Here is a 27,514-nt window from a genome sequence, read left to right as displayed (position 1 = left end):
AAAGGGAGTAGCGGGCTGTGTCTGTGTCAGAAGCCCACACTTGTCAGGGGAGCTTTCATCAGAACAAGTGTCTGATAGAAACTGGGTCTATTCCTACCGTTTGTGGGTTTCCCCAGTAACAGAAATTATCATCACCATAGGCAGGTCTTGGGTTTCTCCAGGTGGGAGACCAGAGGTTTTGGGCAGTTGGAGATTTTCCTGGTGTGGGAAATCTCTGGGTGTCAATAATCCAGTGTATTGGGCTGTGTGCCATCCTTCCTGCAGACACCCAGGAACATTACTGGGAGTTGCACCCAATGCGATCTGTTTGCAGATACTCCAGTCTCACCACAGGTATGGAATGAGGTGTGATGGGAAGGGCCTGAGAAGGCTCCCAGGGAATCTGCCTGCATTAATTCCCTTATCATTGCTTACCTCTGGGTCTGCTCCAGTCTGCACACTGGGGGAGCTGCTAGAGCTCAGCTCAGCTCCTGAAAGAGAAGTGTCTTCCTAGACTCTCCTAGCACTGATTCCACTTCCAGAACTAGTTTCTGTAGGAAATTTTATTTCCCCAAATGGAAGAATGTGGCCATTTTGCAAGGTGCCACCAGGGACCTGTAAAGGAGATCTAAAGCAGAAACCAGGGCTGCCTTGCTGGAAGGGAGTACTAGAAGGTCCCATCCTCTCTCCTCACCAGGCACAGGAGCATGGGAGGTGCTGGTGAATCTTTACCAACACGGAGCAGCCTCATGCAGAGCGGAGCAGCCCTTACATCACTGTAAGTGATGTTAGGATCTTGCTTTATCCTTGGGTAACTACAGAATTTGGGGAAGTGGTGGCAGGGGAGAATGATCAGAAAGCTGGCAGAAATTGTGTAATTGATGTATCAAAGGTGTTTTTACTCTCCTCCAGTCACATTTTAGCAGTACCCTCTTTTATTCTACGTGCCAGTAAACAACAAAATTGTTACTGATAAAACTTGCCTTAAGCAACAAGACATGTGAACAATAAAGCACTGAGAGCCACATTTTCAAAAGTGTGTGTGCAGAAATCTCTATTGTACGATGTATAAGCAGCATGTGGTCTGGATGTGGCAAGCAGCAACGGGAGAGGAAAAGGGGAACAGATGGAACCTGTACATGAGTGACAAGAGCGGACGTAGGCTCAGATCAAGTTTTGTACTGTGCAGAGGCTGAGCTTTTGAAAAGCCTTAAATAACAACCACATTTTAAGGAGGACTGCACTAATGGGGCATGCAGATAAGCACGCCAAATGGTGCAACTGCAGAGCACACAGCACTGCAGACAGTGATATATACAGAGCATATGAAAAGTTCGGTCTGATACGCCAGCCATGCGTACAATCAAAGGTGTGCACATTTTAGTAACATCAGCCTCCCTGAAACCTCAATGACTTAGCAACAAAACATCAGGAAATGATAAGTCAGGGTCAGAAAGGTCTGAGAATTCCACACAGCTGAAATAAAGATTGAGCAAGAAGAATTAGCATCAAGAAATCAGATTCAGATGTTTAAAGCTGATTGTCTGAACCAAGTTAATATAACGCACCATGTGTCACTTCAAAACGTTCGGATCGTGCAGCTGGGAAGCCCTTCCCATGATTGTGAAATGCTGCAGTTCTCTGTATCTGAGAAGGCTGGGATGGACATGTCTGCCTGGACACGAGCAGGCTATAAATGATGAATTGGGATTACAGCCTTTACTGTCCCAGTCCAGTTTTACCAGTTCCCTGAACCACTAGCACAGAAAACAAGCCCTGCAGCAATGCCATATGAAGATTCTACCTTCACATATTGTGGACTTGCTCTCTGTCTCCATTCATCTCCCCATGGACTGAAAATGCTCACACTTTTTTTTCCAACTGTGAAGCACTCTGATGATTATCACCCCTTGCTCTCTTACTTTCATCCTATTTAAAAGAACCCCTATTCATCTACCCAGTCTTTTCAAGGAAAATTACCCTCTCTCTGTCCATTCTACCAAGTCTAAAGTTCATGGCTGTAGAAAATTATGTTTTCAAACTGTCAGTATTATGGGACAATCACATTTTCACTCATCCTCACACATGCACAGAAGGAAGCCTTTACCTGTACGAATGCAGATCAGCACAACAGCTGCCTGTGTGGGACACTGTAAGTCTGCAAAACTTGCACACTTTCACCACTAATTTTTTTATTCTCAGATGGATGTGTATTGTGTATGCTCTTTCAGCCTTGCAAAGTAATCCAAGAATCCAGCACTGGCCACCTGAAAACCACACCTCACAGGAAATGAGAATTCCATAGGTTTGAGGGGTTTGCAGAATGGCAACTTGTTTGTTTTGTGGATTTGTGAAATTATGTAGCTGGTGGGAGTGGCTCTTTCCTAGGACAAGGTCATGCACTCATCAGTCCTTGGGTGAGAAACTAATTAACTGGAGATCAGCATAAGTTCTGTACTCCTCCATGCACTGTTCATGGTGACCGGTTCTGGATTGGGCTGATGGTGTACACACAGAAATATTTGACAATACAGGTATTAGGCTCTCATATCATAGATCTTTCCCCCTGCTCTATTCACATGCATTTTCATGGCAGCTGGACATGCATTATACAGCTATGGGCTAAAACTCTGGTACGTTTCTAGTGAAGCCAAAGAGACAAATGTGACACTGTGATTTATGCTGTGAACAAAATAAACCAGGGCATGTTCTCTCCCCCATCAGCAAGTGGCACAGCAGAGCTTTTATACTTGGCAAGCTCCTCTCTCACAGCCACCTCCAAGCAAAAAAGGGTGGCCAGCCTAAGGAGCAGCATCTCAGGGAGGGCTCAGAGGCAATAGGCAGAGCTGTGCCAAGGGATGCTGGAATCTGGGCCCTCTCCTGGGGCAGATACAGCCAAGACAAAGTAATTTCTTTCACTCTATCTCCAGCACTTGCTGATTTCAGAAGACTCTGTGTAAAATTCAGCATCTTCTGTCACTTGAAGCTGAAGTGCGCAGCCTGGGTTTTACACCCATGCTATGGGAAGTTGTTTGGGGTTTGCTTTGTTGCTGACAGCTTGAAATTTCCATTTGCAGCTCCTTCCTGTTTCCTTTTCAGACATGCATCATACAAACCCAGAGAGGCTGCACAAATGTACCAAAGCAGTGAGAAGAGGGGACATTCCTTACCGCTATGAAGCTTTTAGTGTGCCTGAAGCAGCAGAGGCAGACCTGGGAAGGCACTTCCCATACCCACATCCTGCAGATACATATCTTGGTGCTGATGGCTACCTGAAGTCCACGTCCAAGCTCCCATCCCACCTGGGATGCCACCTGGAATACTCAGACATCAGAACTTAGGGACTGGGAACCATGCTGGGGCTTTTTTTTATTTAAAATTTGCAGCACTGCTGCTGCCTGAGAGTTGAGTCATTTACTGCTAGTAGTGAAAGGGACTGTGTGCATGCTGGGGTGGCATACATCCTGCGTGTCCTCAGCATGGGATGGGACCTCTAGGAGACGTCACTTGGATATATATATACACAACACATCCCTGATTTCATATGTAGGCCACATGGGAAGGCAGGATTTGCTGCCTGGAGCCCATACCTGCCCACAAGCCCCCCAGCCCTGAGATCCCCTGGCCACATGGCACCTTACTATGTCTGGGGATCCCCTAGCCATACAGCACCTCACCATGCCTGGCAGGGAGAGCTGATGGAGCCTGTGGCACTGTCCCACCTTGCTGCAGCTGTGCACAAGAGCTTTGGTTGTCTCCAGTGTCTCTTCACCTCACCCCATCAGCACAGAGAGTGAGTGGTGCCAGCCACATTGTGAGGAGCAGGAGATGATGTATCTAAAACAAGGGAGGAAGTTTTACCCCCTTTACTTTCCCTTTGTCCCACCTGTATTGCACCTGCTATTAGAATGACCAAAATTACCCAGTGACATCATTCATCAGCCATAGAAAAGCACAAACCAGGCAAGTTCCCCATGGAAATTGCCCAAGGAAAGAGGCTTTCTAGGCTCTCAATGCCTAGAAGAACATCTCTGACCAGTTACTTCTCTCCCAGACATTTTATCAGGAACTGAAGCTCATTGAATCAGTGATTCACTCCCCACTCAGCACTGGCTGACTGCATTTTGCGTGCCTTGGGATAAGAATCACGTTATTCTTTGCTCAGGTCCAGGACGCCTCTGATATGTGTTAGAATATCTCTGGCTTGTTGCAATTAAAATTATTCCAAATTTCATGGGAGAGGCATTTTCATGCACTGCCTTTTTTATAGGGGACTTCAGCAGGGTCCACCCACACCACCAGATCAACAACACAAAGAAATCAATAAACACCTTAGCATGGAGCTTTCCTTGCCTAGGTTTGTATCAAGCTTGTTTACAGCCAGCAGGCCAGGAGAAAAAGGTCATTTATAGTATGTGCTGTGGCACTGCTCGCCTAAATTTTAGGAGTCAGCAACTTTGATAAACTCTTGATGCAGCTTGCAGACACAGTTAAGAATGTCTCTTCCACCTACTGCAGGAAGCTGTCAGTGTATCAAAGATCAAAGTTGCTCACACCAAAGCAAGAAGGTTACATACAAACAAAAAGTAAGTACAAATGCTTGGGTTTGGATGCAGGATTTGCATGTATTGGTCTCTTAAATTTGACCATAAACCACTTGAATCAATTAAAAAAACCCAGACGCTGCAGCACCACCCAGATTACTCACAGGCTAATCCTCCTGTTGCAGGGACAAGATGCCCTGTTATCAAGATGTTTGATATGACTTTGAAAAGATTAGTTTATTGAAAATCGTATTAGAGACTTATCTCGAGAATGTCATGATCTCAAGTGGCTATGCCTTAAAAGGGCTAACAAAAGAGTATGTGACCTGAAATGGGCACATATTGCGGGGAAGTCTCTTCCCTCTGCTACACATACAGCATCTGCAGAACAGGCAAATATTTATCAGGAACTGAAGCTCATCAGATTAGTTAATTGTTTCAAAAAAGAACAGATTTTTTTTTAATATATCTCAAAAAATCACAAAGGTAGTCAGGACCTTTCCAGAAGTTGTTCCTCAAAGAAGTGTCCCTAGGATAAAACACAGTTAGGAATTACTGTTAAGAAACTTTTGGTCAGCTCTGACAGTTTTGATGCAAACCTGACTGCTGCTGGAGACACTGCTGCAGGACTGCAGTGGGAGGAAAGACTGGCAAGGGAATTCAAGCTAGCATGTCTGCCCTCTCTTCTCCTCTCTTCTCCTCTCTTCTCTGCTCCACTATAGAATAAGAAATCAGAGAAGAGACAAGCCTGATTTTTAAATTGTTTTGGTGACTCTAGTGGGCTCTTGCACACAAACAGGATTCAAGAGCATTTTGGGTTGATTTCCTTTCAGTTCTGCATCCCTGCTCTGTTCTGGTTTACTGTTCTCCAGCTCCCTGTACAAACAGGATCTTTCCTCAACAATGTTCTGCCACATCATCTTCCTTCCTTTGTATACAGGCTGCTCCTGCCTGTTACACACCATGCGGCTTCCTAAGGCACCTCGTTTCTCAATGCTAGCAAAAACAGGAACCAAAAGCAAAGCAGCAATAAAACGCTAAATTCTCACCGCAGTTAAAAATGAAATCTTGAAAGTTTCCGATTCAAGATGACTTTCCTGTTAACGGATTATTTTTCTAGTTTAGTGCTCTGCAGAATATGTGCAAATGAGGTGCTTGTAGTATTTATCAGATTCAAATGCCTCTCCAGCGTGGTTTGCAACACTGACCTATGTTTTTCCTCCTTTTTTTTTTGGTGTTGAAAAGTGAACCCCACTGAGCAGGGTGCACATTACTTCATCATTCACCTCTTTTCTCCCATCTTGTAAGGCTTTGCTGTCTGATTTTTTGCTCCAGGGAGGTTCAATAGCATGTGTACAGGGACAAGAGAAAACCACAGGCCGCAGCACATATTGCACAAATGCTGTTATTATTCTGAGGCCTGAAGAAACAAGGAAGGAAGCTTGAGGCTAGTGGTTTGGCAGGTGTGAGGCCTTTTTCACACAGACATCTGTTTTAAGTGGTAGCTCTGGGCTCGGGGATGAGCAGGGAATGCCTGTCACTCCCACCCCTTGTCTGTGTCACAGCACAAGGGGGTTTGGGCTCCTGATGAAGCGATGTCAGCTCCTTGCTCAATCTGTGCTTCGAGACTCTGCTCTCTTGTATTTGTGGGGCAGGGCTGCAAAGTGAAGTGATTCCTCCCTGCAAACTGCCTGAGACAGAGATGCTGCTGCTGCTGCTGCTGCTGCTGCTGCTGCTGCTGCTGCTGCTGCCACGCCAGCGCACACAAAATGGATGGGGTTAGAGAACAAAATGGGTGAACAGCAACATGTGTGCAAGCTCAACAAGCCCAACAAGCTCCAAGCAAAGACCTGATGAAAACCGTTTGGATGCTACCATGTACCCCGCATCAAAGTGAACTTTTCTAATGCCACTAGATTATTTCTAGTGTTTTGGGCAACCCTGCTAGTGATCCCATTACAGTTTTGAGTAGACTGCTTCATTTGGCAGGACATTACAGCACACTCTCTGTGATGCCTTGTACCGTATTTGAAGGAATTCATTAGTGTTTGATGGTTAATTATCTGTGCAGTAACATAGAAATAATCGATAAAGAAACTGCAGTTTTTAGGGCTGGATCCTACTCTACTAAATCCATGTGTAGGGAGGAAAAAAAAGGTTTGCATAATATCCTCCCCGGCAGGGATTCTTTGGGACAAGTTAGTGTTGAGCCACATTGTTATTTTAAATGACAATCGGTTCTTTCTCCTGTAGTTCACGGCCAACTTTAATGAACATTTAACAACTTAATTATCTTTAGGACTGCTACTCTTCTGTTACAGATTGCTGACATTGGTCAGTGAATTTAGAAATTACTGGGGGAAGGGCAGATATGGAGAAAAGCAGAGACTGAGATACATGTATACAGCTGCCCTCATTTCCATAAGAAATTAAGCTGAAGCCATTTCAAGGTGAGGGACTGTAGTTAATCCCTCCCAACACACTCATTAATACATCTCATAACAAGTCTCCTTGTCCACTGACAAGGAGAGTCAATCAAGCACCACTTTAGTCTGGGCAGGAGAAAGGCTACAGTTTCATGGGGACTACTGGGTTTTATGGCTTCTTCAGAGGTTTTAAGCAGTGCTGTGCTGTGCTGATGTGCCTTCATTCAGAACTGAGCAAGGGGTAGGTGATGTGATGGGAGAACTCAGCTCCTGTCTTTGCTTCATGTTGCAAATGACATAGTAAAATCTGCTGATGTCAACACTAGAATGGGCAAACTCCTGGAAAAATGAAAGGCTATGTAGTATTTTGACATTCTTGAAAAGGAAGGCAGAATTCCTGACTTGAAGCATCCTTCTGCCATGCTTAACATGTCTCTAGTACCACTATGTCATCTGTGGTGGTGACTTGTCTGAATGAGCACCATTGAAACACTTACAGAAATCTAATAAACTTCAGAGTTGGACTGCAAGAAAAAAAAATTATTTTGTCCAGAGGATTAAAAGAAAAATAAGAAAAGCAAGCCACATGCAAGGATGCCTGATGTTCCAGCTTTGTTATTATAATTTTTTTTCTTTTTCCTATCTGACAAATATCAGCATGACAGCAAACAGAACCCTTCTAGTTCACATGGCAGCACAGCTTAACTGTGCTGGTAAGTGGTGAATTGGCTCTTTGCTCTAGCATGGCCCTAAATAGTACCATTAACATGTGGTTATAGTCAGAGAGCACATTTGGTAGGAAATGACACCTTGTTACTTCCCAGATTATCTGCTCTCTATGGGGTAAATATTTTAAACATCGTGGCAGGTTTTAGCAGCAACATCCCTATTAAAGTAGATGGGATCTGAGTGAGGGTAAATCCAAGCACGCAGTGCTGGGACGGTACACCTATAAATCTTCTGTGTCTTACGCTCTGTGCTTTATGCGCTGACAAAAGACAAGTGTTTGCTGCCTTTGTAAGGTTCCTAAAGCACAAAGGGAGGGTGTGTGCTCGGCATTACTTCCTGTAGCTCCGGCTGCTGCCTACAGCACGACAGCCCGAAGCAGGAAGGACACAGGGATTCCTCAGCTCCACAGCGCAGGCTGCAGCCACACCAACGGGAGGAATGCGCCTTTCAAGGGCCAAGGAGTTCAGTTCACTCTGGTCCGCAGTTACTCGGTGCTAAAGTTAGTTTTGAAACAGCATCTACCTTTAAGCCAGGAAGTATTTTAGGCAACAGATACCTTGCAGGCCTCTTCAAGCTTACTGAGTATGTATTAAGCAATTTTTGTGTAAATTTTGTCTTCTGCTCTTATCAATCTCATCACAGTAGTGATTGATAGCTGCCTCAGTTTACATAACAGCAAAGGCTGGGAAAGGCCCTTTCCTTAGGGTATCTACCTTAAAACAAGTAACTGGAGTTTGAAAAAAAGAGCCTGCTCTCTCCAGTAGGCATCGTTTCATGGTTTAATACGATAAATGTAGCCTACATGTGCACTGTATGTCTGGCAGCGTTCTTTGTTACTTCACTAGATGGCGTGTGGTGGTGCCTGGCAGGGGGGAGAGAAGGGAGAAGAATTAATTCAGTGTGTAACTGGCTGCACTGCACTCCTGCCTCTGATGTGCCTTTAACAATGTGGGTCTACGAGTTAATGTTTCAAGGGTGAGAATTGAATTTCCTGCTGAAACTTTTGCCTGAAGAGTACCCTTAAATCAGCAGTGGGGCAAGACTGGCGGAAAAGAGGTTTATTAGACTAACCTATTTCCTAGGCAAAACATGCTTTCAGAGACGTAAGTTCAAATCTAAAATAGGCCTGAAGAAGAGCTTATGTGTCTGCTTACTACAGCATGGTCAGGTGGTAGATCTTATCTTTTCTATAAATTTTGTCATGCTTATAGCCTCACACCATCACTGCTGCTACACTACTGTAAAAACATCCAGAACTTTGGTTCTTCAAAAGGCAAGCCATAAGGTTAATTTGTGCTCTCACTTTCCCTGGTGTATACCCTGGCATAGCTATCCTCTTTTGTTCTTCTGTTAACTATTTATGCCTCCCACTTTGCAAAAGAACAAGACCCAGCTCTGCCCTGAGGCACTTCCTCCAGTGGGATGACACAAAATCACCCTCGCAGGGCACTCACAGGGCACGTGCAGTAAGAATCTGCTCTTGTCTTGCTTGGGAAAATAGGCATTAAATCTTCAAGACCTCAGACATGAATTGCGGAAGTGGCTGGATCCATTAGGGATGTTCTAGGCTCCCTAACAAAAACACTGACAGTGAAGCTCTCCACGGCAAGGTTTGTTGGTCAGCATGCCTGCTCTCTCGGCAGCACGGGGGCTGTGCAGTTTCACAACTGCCCTAAGCTGACCTACGGCTGGGCTCCAGCCAAAAGGCAGCTCTCCCCCTCTGCTGACTCTTGTGCTCCTTTGGCTGTAGGAACTGTGGTGCCAGGGGCTGATTGGTCTTGGTGCAATCCTCCCCTCCTGTTTTTTTCCCTTTTGGTAGAGTTAATTTTCAGTTGGCTCAGTTTGCTGAACTGGCAACTGGTTGGATGGATACTGGAGCTGGTACAAGGAGATGGCCGGGGTGCTGAGCTGGAAAGTGCGAGACTGGCCTTTCTGCCATCAGTGTGGGCTGAGCCATCAGGAGTCAGAGGGCTGTGCACCACAGCTTCTGCAGTGCCCCCAAAGTGCCCCAAATGCTGTGGGAGGTCAGGGCAGCCACTGCCTTAGGATGGGATGCAAGCATTCCTCTGCTCCTTTGAACACAGAGAAAAGGTGTTTAAAAACCATCTGTTAAAGAATGGTACCATGAGGAAAACACATCTCATATACATGCAAGTGTGGGGTTTTCCTGTGGTATTTAGGCCTAAGGTGTTTACTGTTTCACCATCCAGCTATGCACCCAAGCTGCAAATGCTTTCAGTGCAACCCATGCACTAGATTTAACACCTGCTGCACCATGGCTATAGCTACAACAGCAGCTTATACCCTGGCTGAATCAGCTGCCAGTGCTACAGCATGGGCAACACTCTCTCCAAAGAACAAAATTATGTCCAAAATCAAGTGTCTTTCTCTGTTGTTTACAGCTGGTGGCTGTTGCTGATGGGAGAGTGTATTTGGTAGGTGCCTGGCTTGGGGAAGAGCATCTGGTGAAGTGCTAGTGCTGCAGCTGTGTGGGGAGCTGTGCAGAAAAGGACCTAGTGCTCACACTGATTAGACAAAACAGGGGCAAACACTGGCAACCAGCTGAACAAGGGGCCCCTAGGCATTCCCTGAAGAGAGAACTCATTCTTCCCTTGTGAGTCAGGTTTGTGTGGCCCCTGTAAGATGAAGCTACAGAGTAAGACAAGTTCTGCCTGGGTTAAGCCATTGCAGCCTCTCCACTAACCTTCTCCTGAAGCAAAAGAGGTTTAAGATGTAAATGGGAGAGAAAAACTGGGGATATTGGATGGCTTATAATCAGTTCTGTAGGAGAGGCAAGTTGCTACCCAACTTGCTTCTGTATTTCCACAAAATGCACCTCCTTAGATCAGCTCACTCAGCTACCTCAGCCTCAAAGTGCAGTTGTCTTAGCTAACTCATTTGGTTCACATTTCTTCAAGTTATCACTCAAACGTATTAAGTTGAAACATCTGGATGAACCCAGAAAAAACTGCAAGAAATGTCCTTACTTTATTCCAAATAGCCTATGCTTTGAAAATCACCGCACATGCAACACTTCCCTGCACACAGCCACCATTATCCCCTCAGCTCAGGCTCCTGGTTCAGGGTCCCACTCTGCTATTCCTTCACTCTGTCCCGATCGTCTCCCAGGGTTTAAACCTGTCTTACTGTCAGTATATTGTGTTTGAATTACAGAATTGTTCATATATGTCTCTCCCTCTAGGAAACTTACAGCAAAGAGTAAAGAATTGTTTGGGCTATAGAGAAATGCTGCCAACTACTGTAACAGGAAAACATTACAGCTCCCTTTCGCCCCAAAAATAACATCTTCTTGCTGTGGGTAAATAGCTATTTCAGTTCTTCTGGGAGCAATAATCCTGGCCCTCTCTTTCTCCAAAGGCAGCATGCAGTCCTCTATCTATAGAGAAGCTCATTTCCACAAGGCATGTCCAGACAGAATTGGCATCTGCCTAGGAGTGGGGATAGTAGAGGATGAGAAGAATGGCAGAGAGGGATGCTCTAAGGAAGTTGCTCGTACGCATGACAGAAGCTAAAAAATCATTCCTCACCAGAACAGCACTCAAAGGACTTCTGGGCTCTTCCCTGCCTGTGAAGGGATCTTACTTGGTTTCTTCTCCCTCTACTCCATACCCTGGAACCTGTAATTCTGAAAGTGAATCAGTGTCTACAGAGACACCGGTGGCTGTGTTCCATGCAGTGCCATCTCGTTTCTGCACCTTGAGGCAAGTCCCCTTGACTCTGCCATGTCCTTGCCTAGGTTTAATGCATCTGCTGCTCAGGAAGGTCACAGGGCCATGAACTGTGTGTTCAGAGCACCTATTGAACAACAGTTCACTGGGATTAGCTGGGATTTCCAAGTACAAGATAAAATAATTGTAAACCAAGAAAGTAATGACATCTATCAAACTCAGTTATACCACAAAGAGCAGACAAACAGATACCAAAATCAGAAGTCAGTCCTCCAGATATTAGTCTGATTTTAGTTGGTGTGAGTTTTGCCCTGAGAGGACCTCTTTCCTCACCAAAATGTATAGGTCTTGATCTTCCTGACATGATTGAAGTGTCAACCTGTAGTAATTTCCAAGCAGCTACTCAAGTTCCATTAGTATTGATCTAATTTGAGATGAACACTGGCCTCATTAGGCTTTACTCTGCTTCCCGCCCACTGTTCATCAGTGAAGGGTTGGCTGAGATAACACCTGAGAAACAATGCTAGTGCTTAGAGCAAAAAATCAGGACAAGTGAATCCAATCCCAGCTCTGCCGCTGACAAGAGACAAATCCACATCCCTTTTGTTTTAACTTTTCCTATTTGTAATGAGAGTAATACAGATATTTCTTATGGCAGAGGCACAACTGCTTGTTTGAAGAACACTTTGAGATGGTGCAGCTTGGTGAGATCTCAACAAGGGTACAAAGTGCTACTGGTGTTTCTAAAGTGTGCGATGTGTGTCCTAAACTAACCCTTCCTGATCTGACACTTCACACATCTGATCCCCTATCACATCTCTACTATAAAACAAGCTATGATTTGGGTGAATTGTTTATCAAATATGCAACTTTAAAAGACTTTCAAGGGTCTGCTTGTTTTAAAATCACTGCATACTGCAGATATGAGCTAACCTGAGAAAAGCAATATATGGCCACAAGAAGAGTTCTTTGAAGATGCTCCAACCCTTCTATAGGTATGCATCAGGTTGGTGTAATGTAGCCCAGATCTTTAGGCTTTCTGAAGGCCAAGAAGCTGTGTAAGGTCTTTTGATCCTGACAACAGCATGAACAAGTGGTTACATAACTGACAAGCTAGTCACATCTTGGTAGGCATAAAAGCATTTATTTTCTTGTCACCTAGCAATATGACAACGGATTATACCTGCTTCTTGCAAGCCTTGCTGCAATACGTGCTTTGTCTGTGGACACTCATCCAGCAACAAAAGTGTACTGCAGAAGGGCACGTGGCTCTGGACTCCTACCATAGGGCCCTGACTCGGGGGCTGCAGATTGTCCTGTCAGCAACAAACTCATTTAAGATATACCCACCTCCCTTCATAGTTCAGCTGTGATGTTCCATGTTTAGCTGAACCCGACCTCCATCACGCTCCTTCTCCTCTGCACCACTTCAGCAAAGTGACAGGATCTCCAGCACAAAGCAGGTCAGGCCTGGGGTGGGTGTATTTGCACAGGTCCTCAGCACTGCCTCCTCCTCAGCATCATGGGGTCCCATGCAGCATGCACTGATCCTTGTCACTGATATGGCAGTGACCACGGAGCACTTCCACACAGGTCCTGGATGTGGGGTCCTGGACATAGGGTCCAATTCCCCCTCTCCTGCAGATGTGACTGCATTTATCCTAGGTCTGCTGGATATATAGAAAGCATGTATCATGCTCCTAGCAGACAGTGCTGAAGCAGGAAATGCCTTTGATATATACCTGGCCTTGCACTGTGCCATAGCAGAGCCACAGCTGTCTGCAGCACACTGAGACACACATGTCCTGTGCTCATCCAGAACTGCCCCACATTGTCTCTGCACATTACAGCTCAGCCTCTCCAGGGAACGCTGTGTTAGCTGTTACATTTGCACACCAGCCAGCACTTTGCTTCCTGGTTTATGAATGGTGTGTCCAGAAATTGGCTGCTATGCTGGTGCATTTCAGAGAAGATAATGCTGTCCTTTTCCCTGCTGTTCATCGTAACCCTAATTTCTGACAAACAAAAGGGATGAATTCTGGGCAATTTACCAATAATCAAGCACAGGGTGAGCAAGATGGCTTTACAATATATATAGCCCTATGGGTAGGGCTCAGCAAAGCCCTCAGATACTGGATAGCTCACTCACACCAGGCCCTTAGACTGATGAACAGCGATAACAGCAGCAAACCTTGTCTGCCCTGCAAATTGCAGCCAGAGATAATAAAACTTCCGAACTAGCAACACAACAACAGCATGGGAAGCCTATGACATTAAATACATGAAAGGGATGCCTATGAGAAGAAGTTGAGTACCTTCAGCACAGAATGGGTAATCCTCAGGGGACTATTTAAAACTCATTGACTCATTATGCCTGCACATAGCTTTGTCAGTCAACAGAGCCATCAAAAGTTTGTGCAGGTGAAGTTTACTTAGGTACAGAAGAGCAGAGCAAGACTTTCCTTTTTGATCAGTTGCCTGGCTCTGCCCTTGGAGCAGAAATCCTTCAGAGATCTCTTGGGGTTTCTTTTGTCATTTGATGGGTTTGCCTCTGACATATGAAATCATATGAGTGGAGCTGCATGGCTGAGGCAGGGTGGTAATACCAGCTGCAGGCAGGAAGTGTGTGGCAGGGTTCATTTCATGCCAGAGACGTAACACACAGCACGCTCCCTCTACCTGCAGTGCAGCCCAGGATTCAGGTGGAGAACTTGAGTGAACTGCTCCTCAGCTGCCTTACACACACAGAGCTCAGGACTGCAAACTGCACTGCCCTGTGGATGCCCAAGGGACAGACTGGGCTGTTTCTACTCTGCATATAAAGCATCCTGGCCCTTCCTCACACTGCACTGCTTCCTTCCCTCCACCAGCCTCCTTCATTTCCATTCTGTGGTGTCCCAGATCCCTCCCTCCTTACCAATAGCCATTCCTCAGCACCCAAACCCGGCTGGAAGGGTGATATAAGACAGGGCTATCAGCATAATGCAGAGGAATGGTGGCAAGTAAGGGAAGAGCCTACAACAAGGTAAACACTCACCCTCTAGCCCTCTTATTACTGTTGGGATATAAACTGAACTGTTCCAGCTAATTCATCTTAGTCCCAGATACATGTTGCATGAAGGCAGGGCCTGAAAACAGCAGAGAAACCTCTAACACAGTCTGCACTGGGGTGATGCCAGTTATGTGGGTAGAGTTCATTGAACAAATGTTGATGCTTAAGCGGTAGGTGTCCATTTGGGAGTTAGTCACCTTAGGATGCCGTTTTAAGTCAGAGAGAAACAGACACTTTTGGCATAAGATAGAAATTCACACTCAGTTGAGCTCAATTGTGCTTGGTGAGCTTCTGCTGCTCCCCGCTGATAATACATGGAGTCAGGCATAGCCAGCTCCCAGGTGAACGCCTGCGCGACACACACCAAATGACGGGTGAGATAAATCACTTTTTGTACAGCCGCGTTTTGACACAGGGATGCCACACGTTATGGGGCTGCAGAAGGGGGCTTTGTAGGGTGCCTAGTGGAGCATGCTCTAGCACGTAACTGCAGAGGCCAGGGAGCCAGATTCAGAGGAACAGAGACTCAGTGACAGACATAGCAAAACCCTTCGGGAACGTGGCTGCTGAAGCAACCATGACTTCATTAGACTTGCTCAAGATGCCCTCTAGCCTAGACCTTTCACCTCATTTAATGGTTTCTTGGCCTCAATCCCTTATAATTCTGAAATGAAAAAAAGAATCTCTTTTGACTCCTGTTTTCAAGCCAGGACTGTTTGATTTGGAACACTGCATTGAAGTCTGTGCTACTGATTGATTTCAGGTTTATTATATTTTCCCCTTTGAAAAATGCTACAGTAAAAAACCCCTACTTTGTCGTTTTTCATGTAACCCCCCCCCTTTTTTTTTTTTTCCAATCTTAGCAAATGCTCAGTCTTTTCCACTTCAATAGCTTGAAATTCTCCCCTGGGAGCCGTAAGCTCTTTAAATATTTTTAGGTTGCCAGATTTCTTATGTTCTCTCTCCAGGAAGCCAATTTTGTTTCTAAGCTCTTGAGAGTAGTCCAGCTTCATCTTTTGCGCACTCACTGCATCACAATAAAATGCTGCCTAATTGCTGCCTCAGCCGAGTCCCAAAGGTGCTGGAGTTTGTCTCTAGGCTACAGTTGTGGACAATAAATTCTTCTCAGACTGGAGTTAAGCCTTTTTATTATTTAAATCTGAGTCATGTAAAATTAGTTTACTAGCAAGTTACCCACAAAGATCTAGTATGGAAAGAAACTCCCACATATTGTTTTCCAACACAATGAGAGAATGATGAGATATAAAGATTTGCAAGTGGCTTGTAACACAAGACGTGTATAGAAACACCAATGTTTAATTTTGCCAAAAAGACATGAAAATGTTTCTGTGAGCCTAGAAGTTACTCTCAGACCTCGTCTGTTTGGTGTTCTTTACCTTCAAATTGAAACTGGTGGTATAAAAATCTTTCTTTTTTCTTCTAGCTCCTGAAATACCTATGAAAGAGGAAAGGCAGCTGAAGATAACAAATGCCAGATGGGCAAGAGCTTTCTGTTCTCAGTCTAGTACCACAGCAAGAGGATTTAGTGATCATTTTGATGAAAATAAACAAGAATATACTAAGACCAGCCACCCAGGCTGCACCCCTATCAAATTTGAGAAGACCCCTGTAGCAAGGGACAAATGGACAGTACAGGGAGTGAGAGTGAACACATACTCTCTTTCTCATCAGGACCATATTCATCTATCCTCAATGGCAGAAGACATCTGTATATGGCATTTTCTCTCTTTGTGTTCCTTTTTGCAATCTGTATTTTAAAGTGTTTGTATTTCTGTTGTACAATATGGCTTCTGATGAAAGTGCATACTCCATAGACATTATATAAAAAGACTAAATGATCATTGTTTTGAGACTCTAATTCCTTAAGACAGCAGTTTCTTTGGATGCATTTGGTGCTGTATGTCCAAATCCATACTCTTAGTTAAGAGAAAAAGAAGCTGAAAGAGATTGCTAGATTTTCTCAAAATGGTTAGACTGTCCTTTAATTAAAAAGGTCAGGCATGATAACAGAGACCTGACATGGTTTTTGTGGTGGTGTCAGCAGCACATTTGCAACCTGGGGCACTCATGAGCAAGGACAACACACATCCAGGTCAGGGCAAGCCTGTTCAAAGGACTCTTCGCAGGGGTCCTTTTGTCAGCACAGAGAGCGTGCAGGCAGATGCAGGGATCTGCAGTGACTACAGGAACACTGTTAACCACACAACACACACTCACTGTGCAGACACCCCCTCCTGTTGCTGGGGTCTCTCATTCCTCACTTCTTGAGGAGGACATGGCAGGCATGGTGTGGCACGGGTGGTGTGACAGAACCTCCATTACTAACAGTGACACAGAAGATGGGAAGGATGCACAGGTCTGAAGCCGACTTTGGCAGGCAGCAGCTAGAAAAGCTAGGACGCAATTTTAGCCTTAATCAGATCAATGGGAACTTTGCCACTGATTTCAGTGGAATGAAGACTCCGCTCTACATGTCTGCCTGTAATCTGAGAACATGTATTCTGCACATCCTGGAGACTCAGTGAAAACCAGACCCCACAGAGTTCACCTTAGATTCACTGTCTCAAATAAAACTACGTGGATTCTTTGTGCCCCTTTTAGTTATCTGTAAAACAAGTATGATAATGCTTTGAGTGCTAAACAGTACAATGTGTGTAGGAAGACAGTATCTTTTATTAGGCCAACTGAAATAGTTGGGGTAAAACAGACAAGCTTTGAGGCTTGCCTGAAATGCTTTGAGATGCTCTGATGAAAGGTGTTTGAGCTGTGCAAGGGATCATTAAATTACATTCTTCCTCTCTCTGGAAATCATTTAGTGATATTTCAAAGGAAAGATGCTGTACAGAAATAACTCATTTCTATTGCAAGTGCTGTCTGGAGCTAAATATCTTTCTTCCTCTCTCTTTATGAACTAATCTAAAGAAAAATATGTTTTAAATTAGCATGTTAAGAACAATTTTGTGGTATAATGTATAGTTCTGTGAAATGTTCTGTGTGAAGTGTAACTCACAAGATCCTTAAGCATGTTTTAGCACACTCAAACAAAATGGCTGGATTTCTGTTGAACAGTTTGTGGAAATTATGAAGGTATCACTGAAAAGAAATTAGAAAGCATGGAAGGGCAGTGAAAATGGCAAGTGAAAAAAAAGGCAGATACGAGTCAAAAAGGACATGACACTTGTAAACACTAGCTAACAAACCCCCAGACTGTCACTTCTGAGTGTGGACATCATGCCTTGGAAAGCTGTGAACCAGCTAGTGTCCATAGACGTGTCAAAGAACCAAACACTTAACCCTCTCCTCTCCCTGATTTACCAGGAAGGAGCTGGGAGTGCTGAATTGAAATTAGCCAGGGCTGAGAGACCAACAGCATTATGGTGTCAAAACCGTGAGTGCAGCGGGATAGATCAGTGCTATCATGGACTCTGTGCACCACTGAGGTTACTGGGGGCCATGAAGGGGTAGGGGAGGGAAGGTTTAACTCTATATAAATCTTACTAATATCACTTCACTAGTACTTTAGTTCAGTGTCAAGACACAAATGATGTCAAGAAGAAAGAAAACTGGGGGCAGGGGAATCTTTAAATATGTGAAGAGTACTTGTGAAAAAGGATGACATAAACTTCATGTCTATCAGAACAAGAAGCAATAGGGATAAATTGCAGCAAAGGAGATTTACATCAAACCACTAGACAACACTCCAGGATTAAGGAAAATTAAGCATTGGTATAGACTGCCTAGAGAAATGGTGAAACTTTCATCACTGGAACATAAAAAAAAGGCTTAAATAAACATCATCAAAAGTTTCACTACAGATGATAGTTCACTGAGGCAGAGAAGATTTGAAGATTCATCTGAGAAAGGTTACAATGTGTGACCAGGTCTTCCTGGATGTTCTTTTTACCCCCAGAAAGATGTTCTTGAAGATTTTCTGTTTGTGTGAGATTTTGAGATGCAGTCCTCTGAAAATATTTGTCTAAGAGAGGAGGGACCATTTATCTTCTGAAGTCTCTATTCCTCTCCACTGATCACAGATGCAGTCACAGATGACTGGCTTAGTATGAACACCTACTTATTGAATCTGCAAAGTGAGATGAGACAATTACCATCCTTAATGACAAATTGTGTCCTTTCTAATATATTCCTAAATATAACATTCAAATCTCCATTACTCATTCCAACTATAATTACTTGTTGTGCACGTATGAGGTGGCACCCATAACACATAATCATAATGTTATTTACTGTCCTGCATTAGTAATTTAGCACATTATATTTAGATGCCATATGGCCTGATGAAAAATGTAATAAAAGCTTCCTATGCAGTGGATAGAAAGCTCCTAGACAACAATTAATATAATCTATTCCACTTTTGCATTGCATTTCTACTAAGAATATCACTGACGTGTAGGCTATCTCAGGAAGGAAAATTTTATGTTTAGATCTAAGACCCAGCCAAAGCTCTGCCAAGTTGCAGGTAGAACTACTAACTAGGAATGTAAGTGCCTTTATTTCAGCAGTCTGAAAGAATAATGTGCTTTCGATATATGGTATTAACCACTTGTGTTTCCAAAATCTGCATACCGTAACACATGCTCAGCTAATCTGTATGAATGTGTGTGTTTATAGTGGACTCATCCCACCACAGGACTAAAACTGGGTACGTAGGACATGTCACCACTATGTCCCACACTGAGGCCATTGGAGGAAGCCTGAGCACCCAACTGTCCCCTCTGCTGAATCGTAGCTTTCTCCTTGGGGACCTCTTCACGTACATCCCATGCATTCAAGACAAGGCATGGATCTTGAGTAGTTCACTCTCGAGATTGCCCCCAAATGGCAAAAAGGCCAAGAACATTATATTTGGCTCCCCCAGACCCACATTGTCTTCCAGCACTATTCCTGCAGGTTCCACACTGGGCAGAGATGGACACCACAGGGTACATACATATGAGATCCAGGGTACAGGGCTGTGTGGCATGGACAGAGCAGTCTGGAGGAGCCCTATGCATCCTGGGTGTGCATCAGCATGCACCACTGAGCCTTGGAATGGAAAACTGCTCCGTCTCTTGTGTGGATACAGACTTTGGAGACACTTGCAAATAATGACATAGGTTGTCTGCCCATATCAGCCAGCACTGCACTGAACAGTGGTACTGGAGACTGCTTTCATCAGGTAGAAAGGTCCCAAGGACTGCCTCAGCAGGAGGGGGATTTTTTGGTATCTCAGCAAAACAGAAACCCGGAATAAAAATTATAAAAGGTGACAAGGAGAAAGAGCACAGGATCACCTTCCCCATCCTGAGAAATCCGTAGAATATTATTCTCCTGTGCACTTGGAACAACTTCTTTTAATAAACTTTGTTCTTCTTTTGTAACCTGTAATTATGGAAACCTCAATCTTTTATCTTATGCACAAGTACCCTCATCATACATGTATTTTTACACTGTCAAAGGATGTGAAGACTTAAGGTTCTTGTATTGGTTTTGGCTGGGATGAAGTTAATTTTCTTCACAGTAGCTGGTGCGGGGCTGTGTTTTGGATTTGTGCTGGAGACAGTAACAACATGGGGATGTTTTGGTTACTGCTGAGCAGCGCTTACACAGGGTCAAGGCCTTTTCCACCTCTCACCCCACCCTGCCAGTGATGGACTGGGGATGCACATGGAGTTGGGAGGGGACAGAGCTGGGACAGCTGACCCCAGCTGACCAAAGGGATATCCCAGACCATGTGGTGTCATGCTCAGCATATAAAGCTGGGGGAAGAAGGGGAGCTGTTCAGAGGGATGATGTTGATCTTCCCAAGTAATCATTAAGTGTGATGGAGCCTGACTTTCCCAGGAGTTGGCTGAACACCTGCCTTCCTGTGGGAAGTTGTGAATGAACTCTTTAATTTTCTTTGCTTGCTTGTGTGGTTTATGCATTACCTATTAAACTGTCTTTATCTTAGCCCAAGGGTTTTCTCACTTTTACCCTTCTGATTCTCCCATCCCACTGGCCAGGGAGTGAGTGAGCAGCTGTGTGGGGCTGAGCTGCCTACTGGGGTTAAGCCACAGCGTGCTCATTTTGTAACTTCATTACATTTAAAAATGCATCAAACATGAAAATTAAATGCAACACTTCTGCTCCTTTTTTTTTTTCTTTTAAGGTGACATGAAAATTATTTAAATGAGGAAATGCATACAGGAAGACAACAGCATATGTAGGTTTAACTCCAGCTTAGCATATAGACTGTGCTTCCTTGTGGATTTTAGCTTCTTCCTTACTTGATTCTTTAGGAATGTTTTGATTCTTACTTGCATGGAGAAGGACCAGAAAGAGGTGAGTACTTCAGCTAAAAGAAGTAATTAGGTAGGTCAAGCTATGGAAGGTAACAGATAAATATAATTAAACAATCTCTTCACAGGTTATTAAGATGCCTACCTACTGAACTTTAAAAAGCAGCACAAGATGACATGCAAAACTATTAAAAACTACTAATAGTTCTCTCACCTCATTGTGTTTGTGGCTAGCCTTCCTAATACATGCTTGTTTTAAAAGAATACTGTTTTATAACAGGATAGTTAATTCTGTAACAACATGAAATACCTTAACTGCCAGAGACTGCAAAAGTGTCCCAGTGGTGGACACCAGTAGCATCAAGTCTGTCTGAACTGGAATGAGTTTTAATAATCAGAAAATGAAGCTTTAGTGACATACTAGCAGCTGAGCCTGGGTGGTTTTAAAGGTCAGCACACAGGGCAGTTGAACCTCACTTCTTGTAGTCAGCAGTGCTCTGTGTACAAGGAGCAGCTGCTCAGCCTGGAGGTGGGATTCAGCTGCCCAAAAGTAGGTATTTCACATCTGAGTATCTCTTACGGGTCATGTAAAGCATTGTCTAAAAGGCCAGATTTTCCACTGATTTTGAAAAGAATTTAAGACAACTAGTTTACTAGCAGATGCCTGCATTGTAAACCATTAAAGGTAGGTACACTGCATCCAGTATGTCTGTTGAAACATTAGCAGCCCTTGGCTGATGGGTGGGGAACTTCTTAAGCTACTCCAGCTTGACTGCAGCTGCTCTATTCTAGTGGCAACACCATGCTTCTAGGCGTATTTATAAAGTTTGGCATACCTTTTCATGGTACATTTGTAAATCCTATAATAATTCTGTTTAAATTATGGCCACTTTTGACATGGATAACAGAGATACGTGGCTAGATTATATCTTCTTACAGTGATGCAAACCATAATAAACTTCCATGACATTTTTGAAACTGTAATTGTATAAAAATCATGTGCTTGAACAGAACAATGCTTAGATACAAGACTCAGTCTCCTCAACTTACATCTTAAAGTTAAATATATCTTTTTCTTGGTGGCACACTTAGCAAATAGGTTCCCGAGGTCAACAGTGCATTTCTGTCCCTTGCTAAAGCTCATCCCTTCCTCAGACCTGTTTACAAGGTCATGCAATAAAGAAAATCACAGACATGACCTAGGTTAAAAGTTACACCTTCTTTTGCAGGGTTCCTTTCAACCCAGATGATTTCACCAACCTAGCTGGCAGTACCACCACATCCACCCCTGTACTAGCCCAAGAGACAGAGTGCCATGTAAAGTAGAAGGCAAGAATGAGTGCTGAGGGGTGGAGACCAGGTAAGTCTGTTCAGTTGCCAAGGAAAAGATGCAAAGAACAGCACAGGAAGGCATTCAGAGTTGAAGAGGCTCCTCTAAATGATAATTCAGAGCAGAAGCCTAACTAACAGTCTGAACTGCTCTCTGGAGGAGCCTCTCTCACTCCTTCAACTATGCAAGGCATCTAGGGAGACAAGCCTTCTAATTTAGGCATCTAAGTTAGATGTTTAAATGTAGGCAGTGAATATTCCCCCTGAGAATGTGAATGGGATGTTATAATAGTTTAAAACATGTTTCGCTGAAGCTGTGATACCAATGTCTGTTCTTTTATGAGATACTGTTCTTTGTGCCACCGATCCTCTACTGACACAGCCATGTTCCTCATTTATTAGATAAATGAACAACAGTAACAGAATGCATATTGTTCAGTGATGGTCCAAATTTTGAAGTTAAAAAAAGATTCCAAATTTTACTCTCAAAATATGAACTAGATTAAATTGTTCACATGGAAACCACTGCAAATTCCCAGCAGTAATTGTTTTAGGGGACCAGAAAGGGAAAAGAGATTCTTCACAATGATCACCAGCATATATTTAACTTTATTGCTCTCCTCGAACATTTTTTCTTAATTTTTCAATTAGGAACCTTGATCTGTATTTACATCTTGTCTACATTGCTCCTATCCACTCAGAACCTTTTACATATTCAGTGATGGGGGTTTCAGAAGTTATCAATAAATGACAGAAGTTGTGAAGTTCTTTCAGCGCAGATACATGGCTTACCTCCTGCCCTGCAAAATCTTGATACTTAGGCACACACCAGAACACCAATTTTCAGTGCGCCTTTTTTCTCCAGTGTAAACTCATTGCCATTGATCACAGCACTATTCAGAGAACTATTTGAGACAGTTGTGGAAGGAATGCTCTTTAAATGTAGCTGTCTTCTCTCCTGGATGAATATGTTTACAGGAGTGGATTGTTAAAACCAAATTCATCTTCTAGTGTCTCACACTGTGGAACTGGAACTAACATGCCTAAGAAATCAAAAATGCTGGGCAAGCCATTAATATGTATGAGACCGTGCTCTGTTTATTCGAGTGGTTTGGGCATCTACACAGTGTGTGCAAAAATCTGCCCAACAGTTCCCTTATTTGAAACCACCACTGCTAAGTCAGGAAAACATCCATAGGGAAATGAGAATAATATACACCAGTATGACTTAAAATTAATGGCTGTGCCTGAGTTAAGGGGCTCAACTGATGTAACTGGTTCAAACTATCAAATCTTACTATCCTATGGCGTTGTATCCATTTCCACTTAGCTCTCATCCCTTCAAGAAATCTGCCAATGGATCATACACAGTATTGCAACTTGTGCACAGAAGTAGGTGCTGCAGGTATCCTTAAGTGGGGAGCTGCTGGTCATTTTACACATGCACACTGGGCAGCTTTTTGCCAGATGAAATCTACAACAGCCTGCCTGCCTTGTGCTCAGCAGAAGCACCGAGTGTATCTTTTCTACTGTGCTACTTACCACAAAACTAAAAGGAACTTGGTTAGACCTCCATCCTTTTGCAAATGCAGTTGAAACTGGCCAGTGAGGTTCAAACTTACAGCAGTGGGACAGACAGAGCAACCCCAGAATGCCACATCTTTAGAAAAACAGCTTATAATTCAGACTCTACCATGAAAGAGTTGTACCAGCAAACAAAAGCACATCATGAGAGATTTTCTCTCAGCTGTCAACCCCAGCAGACAGATTAAGGGAACTTTGCCACTTGACTGTCTAGTGGTCTGCCACAGGACTGAGATGGTGTAAATAAACTTTCTTTCCTGGTCCAGGTTTTCACTTAACAGCTGACACATGGCTCCTTGGGCGTGACTTTACTTTCTCTGAGGTTTCTGTCCAAGTCTTCCTCTGTCTTTGACTGCTGTAAGCTACTTCCTTATTCCTTCTCCAAAAAGTAATACTCCAACATATGCAAAATGCTTCTGCATGTAAAGGATACACATAAAAGAAACACAATATCCTAGTTCCCGTTTATTTTTCTAATTTTTTCCACAGACTCAAAGCAGAACAGATGGGGTTTTTTTCAGTGTACTGTGGGCTTGTTTCTACCCATTTCAAAGATGTGTCCTCTCTTCCACCTGTGCTTTCCATTAATGTGACTCTGGCCTATTCTTCATCATTTTAATCAACCTACTCAAAACTGCCATGACAGCTTTCTCTCTCTGCGGCTCTAACAATGCAACACACTGGGCGGGACTCCCGTCACCTACCTTTAGACATCTACAGTGCAAACACATTTATGTTGATCAGATAACTCTGCTATAAACATGGAAAAAAATTAAGCACATTCAGGGCACAATCCACCTTGGTCAAAGCAGGAATTGTATCCCCAAAGTCTTAACTCAGAGGCAAAGGTCTACAAGACAGAGGTGTACATTTACTAGATAAATGTACAGATAAATTTACAGATAAACACCCTTGTCTATTCCTCCTCTTGCCTTCTGACTTAATTGAAATCCCATTTGAAAATTAACTGCTTTCCCTTACACTGTTCTCTATTAACAATTCACAGCACTTCAAGATGTGCATTGTGGGAAAGATGTTGACTAAATCTTTCTCAAGGTTCAGACTCTGAGGTTCTTTCCTAGGAGAGAAATTGGTGGATGTGTCATACTGGTAAATATCATTCCATAAAAATGGAGAGAAGGACAATTACTATGTGTGTATGAAAATTAACAGTCCACTGATGCCTTTGCTGACTTGTGTGTAACTTCCCTTGGAAGGTTAATGGCCATGAATATGTAACATGCACCTTCTCCTCCCTACTGTTTCCCTATTGTTTTTCATTTTTCATTATTACAGCATTTCTCCATACAGCCTGTAAGACCTTTGGTAAAGAGTTATGTTTGCATGTGAGCATTAAAGCTTATTATGAAGGCACAATAATTCCTGTAGTCTAGTTAAATATAATTGCAAGGGGAAGAGAAGATAGAAGCAAAGGGCAGTTCATAATTCATAGACTTCTCACATGATTTCAACCTTCTCCTTGCAGAATTTTGTGGGTAGGAGGAGGTTACAAATGAAGCTCTCTGCTACTTTGTGCTAAAAGCCGGTGCCAGCCCTCTAGCCAATGGAATTTATGTAATGATAACCAAATCAATTCAGAAACCAGTTTTGTTAACCTGACAGACCCTAAGAGTGCACAGCTTTAAACTTCTCTGACAGTGTCTGCAATTACTCTAGCTGAAGAGACACTTCTGAACCAAATCTAATGTTCATGGCAAAAGAGTTACATTAATTTATATCAGCTTCTGATTGAGTTGACTAGAATAAATCAGAGTGAGTGGGCACACAATCAGCTCTGCTGGCAGATTTGCAGATTGCTGGAAAGGGGCATGATAAGTCTCTGGGGTCTGGCTGTGAGTAATGCTCTCCTCCACCAACACAGCTGGATCCTGCCTAACCACAGTCGCTGACACCCACCAACATCGTGTCTTATCCAGAACCGCTAGGTTTATAGCCTCTATCAAAAAATAAAAAGTTGTAATCCATGAGAATATACTCAGAGTAGAACAAGCTTCAGTGGCTTAAGGTGTCACCTCCCCTCCCAGCAATTTCCTTCCTCCTCTTTGCCTGAGATTACTGCCTCACAGCAGAGTTGGTAGAATGAGACACACACACTAGTCCCAGCTGCTTCAATGCAAGGTCCAGCAAATTAGCCTAAACTGCTCGTAAAATGACTTTAACATCATATTTTGCATTAAAATGGCTTAGAAACATTAGTGTTTTCCAATCCAGGGACTGCTGTGGAGGCAGGAACCTTCAGTAAGGAGGTCAGGGAAAGCAGTATTTTTTGCAGCAGTCCAGCCAGATTTGCTTGAATTTGGCCCAGCAATAGGAAAGACTATGAAATTTCACACTTACAGTTACCATTCTTCTGCCTTATTAACAGGTTTATGAACTTCTGATTGTCTGTCTGGACTAGATGACCTTCTGAGGTCCCCTCCAACATTAATTACTCTATATACCTAGCGTGCATGGCCAGGAACCTGAAGAGGTGGTTCTTCCTGCTGACACAGTCACTTAGCATATCTTGGCAAACTGTGGAGACCCATGCTTACCAAACTTTGCCTCAGAGGAGCCAAAATAGGTTGACACTGGTATTGTTCTGGTGTTGAGCAACTGCTTTTCAAAAGGGAGGTCAGCTCTAATACAGGGCTGCTAGGAAGCAGCCCTGCTCGACTCAATCATTACTAAAAAAAGGGATGGGGGAAGAATACCCAACCAGACAAATAGAGATTATGCCCAAATACTCAAGCTTCTCTGTGTCACAGTTTCCTAGCTGGGGATACAATCCTCAGACAAAGCAGTTAATGCGTTGCCTAATGTGATAAGAGGTACATAGTCTCGTGGGAAGGGGCATTATGGAAATGCTGGGACAAGGCTGCTTATCATCTGCTCTCCCCTAGAAACGCTGAACTCTGTAAGGTCTGCACAGCATCTATGTTTTTGGGTTTGTGAAAAAACAGCAGGAATTGATGTCATGGGCAGGCAAGTTCGAAGAAATCTGGAAAAGGGAGAAGCCAGAGTTGCAGCTGTTATGAATTCATCACGATTTTGGCCCCGGTTCCAAAATCCTCAACAAAGACATAAGAATCTCCACATGATTTTGAGGGAAGCAAGATCTGTAGATATATGGGTGACACATTCATGCATCCTGTATTGTTTAAGAGGCATACTGAGCTTTTAGTTTCAATCCCTGCTCTTTCGCTTGTGTCAGCATTTCTGAGAACCTTATTGTGAGACACAACCTCATGCTGCTACCTTAAAGTAACTACAACAGAAATTTTCCAGAGAAATCACGTACTACTACCAGGTGTGATCACAAGATCATCGTTACTGGGACACCCTCAGAGCTGTCACAAGGCAGTTCCAGCAGTAAGGGCTCACTGCAGTGAGTAAGGGCTCACTGCAGAAATACAGCTCAGATCCGCTGAGATTTCAATGGGCTGCTCCTGCCTCCACATCTCCTCTGCCTTCCTTGTGCCTGCGGCAGCTCTACAGACTCAGCTAATTCGGTAACTTTTTCCAGCTGAACTCGGTTAATTTTTTGGAGGAGCATAACTGGCTCTCCACCAGATCAGATCCCAGGCTTGCCTTGCCAGATGGCATCATCGGTGTTACTGCGGTGTAAGTAACAAACAGGAAGGCATGGCCGTGATCAGAGAAATGCAGGACTGCCCCTTTTGGTGGCAACACAGACACAGGCTGGCTTGCATTAACTGTGAAATTACATCCTTAGAAAGATTTATAACTGCATGGCTCCCCTCGCAGGACACCAGGCTGCTCATATTAACCGTGAGCCGCACGCTACAGAAACGCTAGGTAAAATTCACCCTCAGGAGATGACACGAACTGGGTGGTGCCGCCCTGAGAGGCTGCCTGTGAT

General features: G+C 43.8%; 1 long non-coding RNA gene across 1 annotated transcript in view; it reads right to left on the bottom strand.

The window, feature by feature from the left end:
* The window catches only part of LOC125321745, a 77,595-nt gene that overhangs the window by 48,929 nt on the left and 1,152 nt on the right, over positions 1-27,514 (bottom strand). The window lies entirely within an intron of this gene.

This window comes from Corvus hawaiiensis, chromosome 2 (genome assembly GCF_020740725.1).
Source record: "Corvus hawaiiensis isolate bCorHaw1 chromosome 2, bCorHaw1.pri.cur, whole genome shotgun sequence".
NCBI lineage: Eukaryota > Metazoa > Chordata > Aves > Passeriformes > Corvidae > Corvus > Corvus hawaiiensis.
This window is presented reverse-complemented; position numbering and strand designations above follow the sequence as displayed.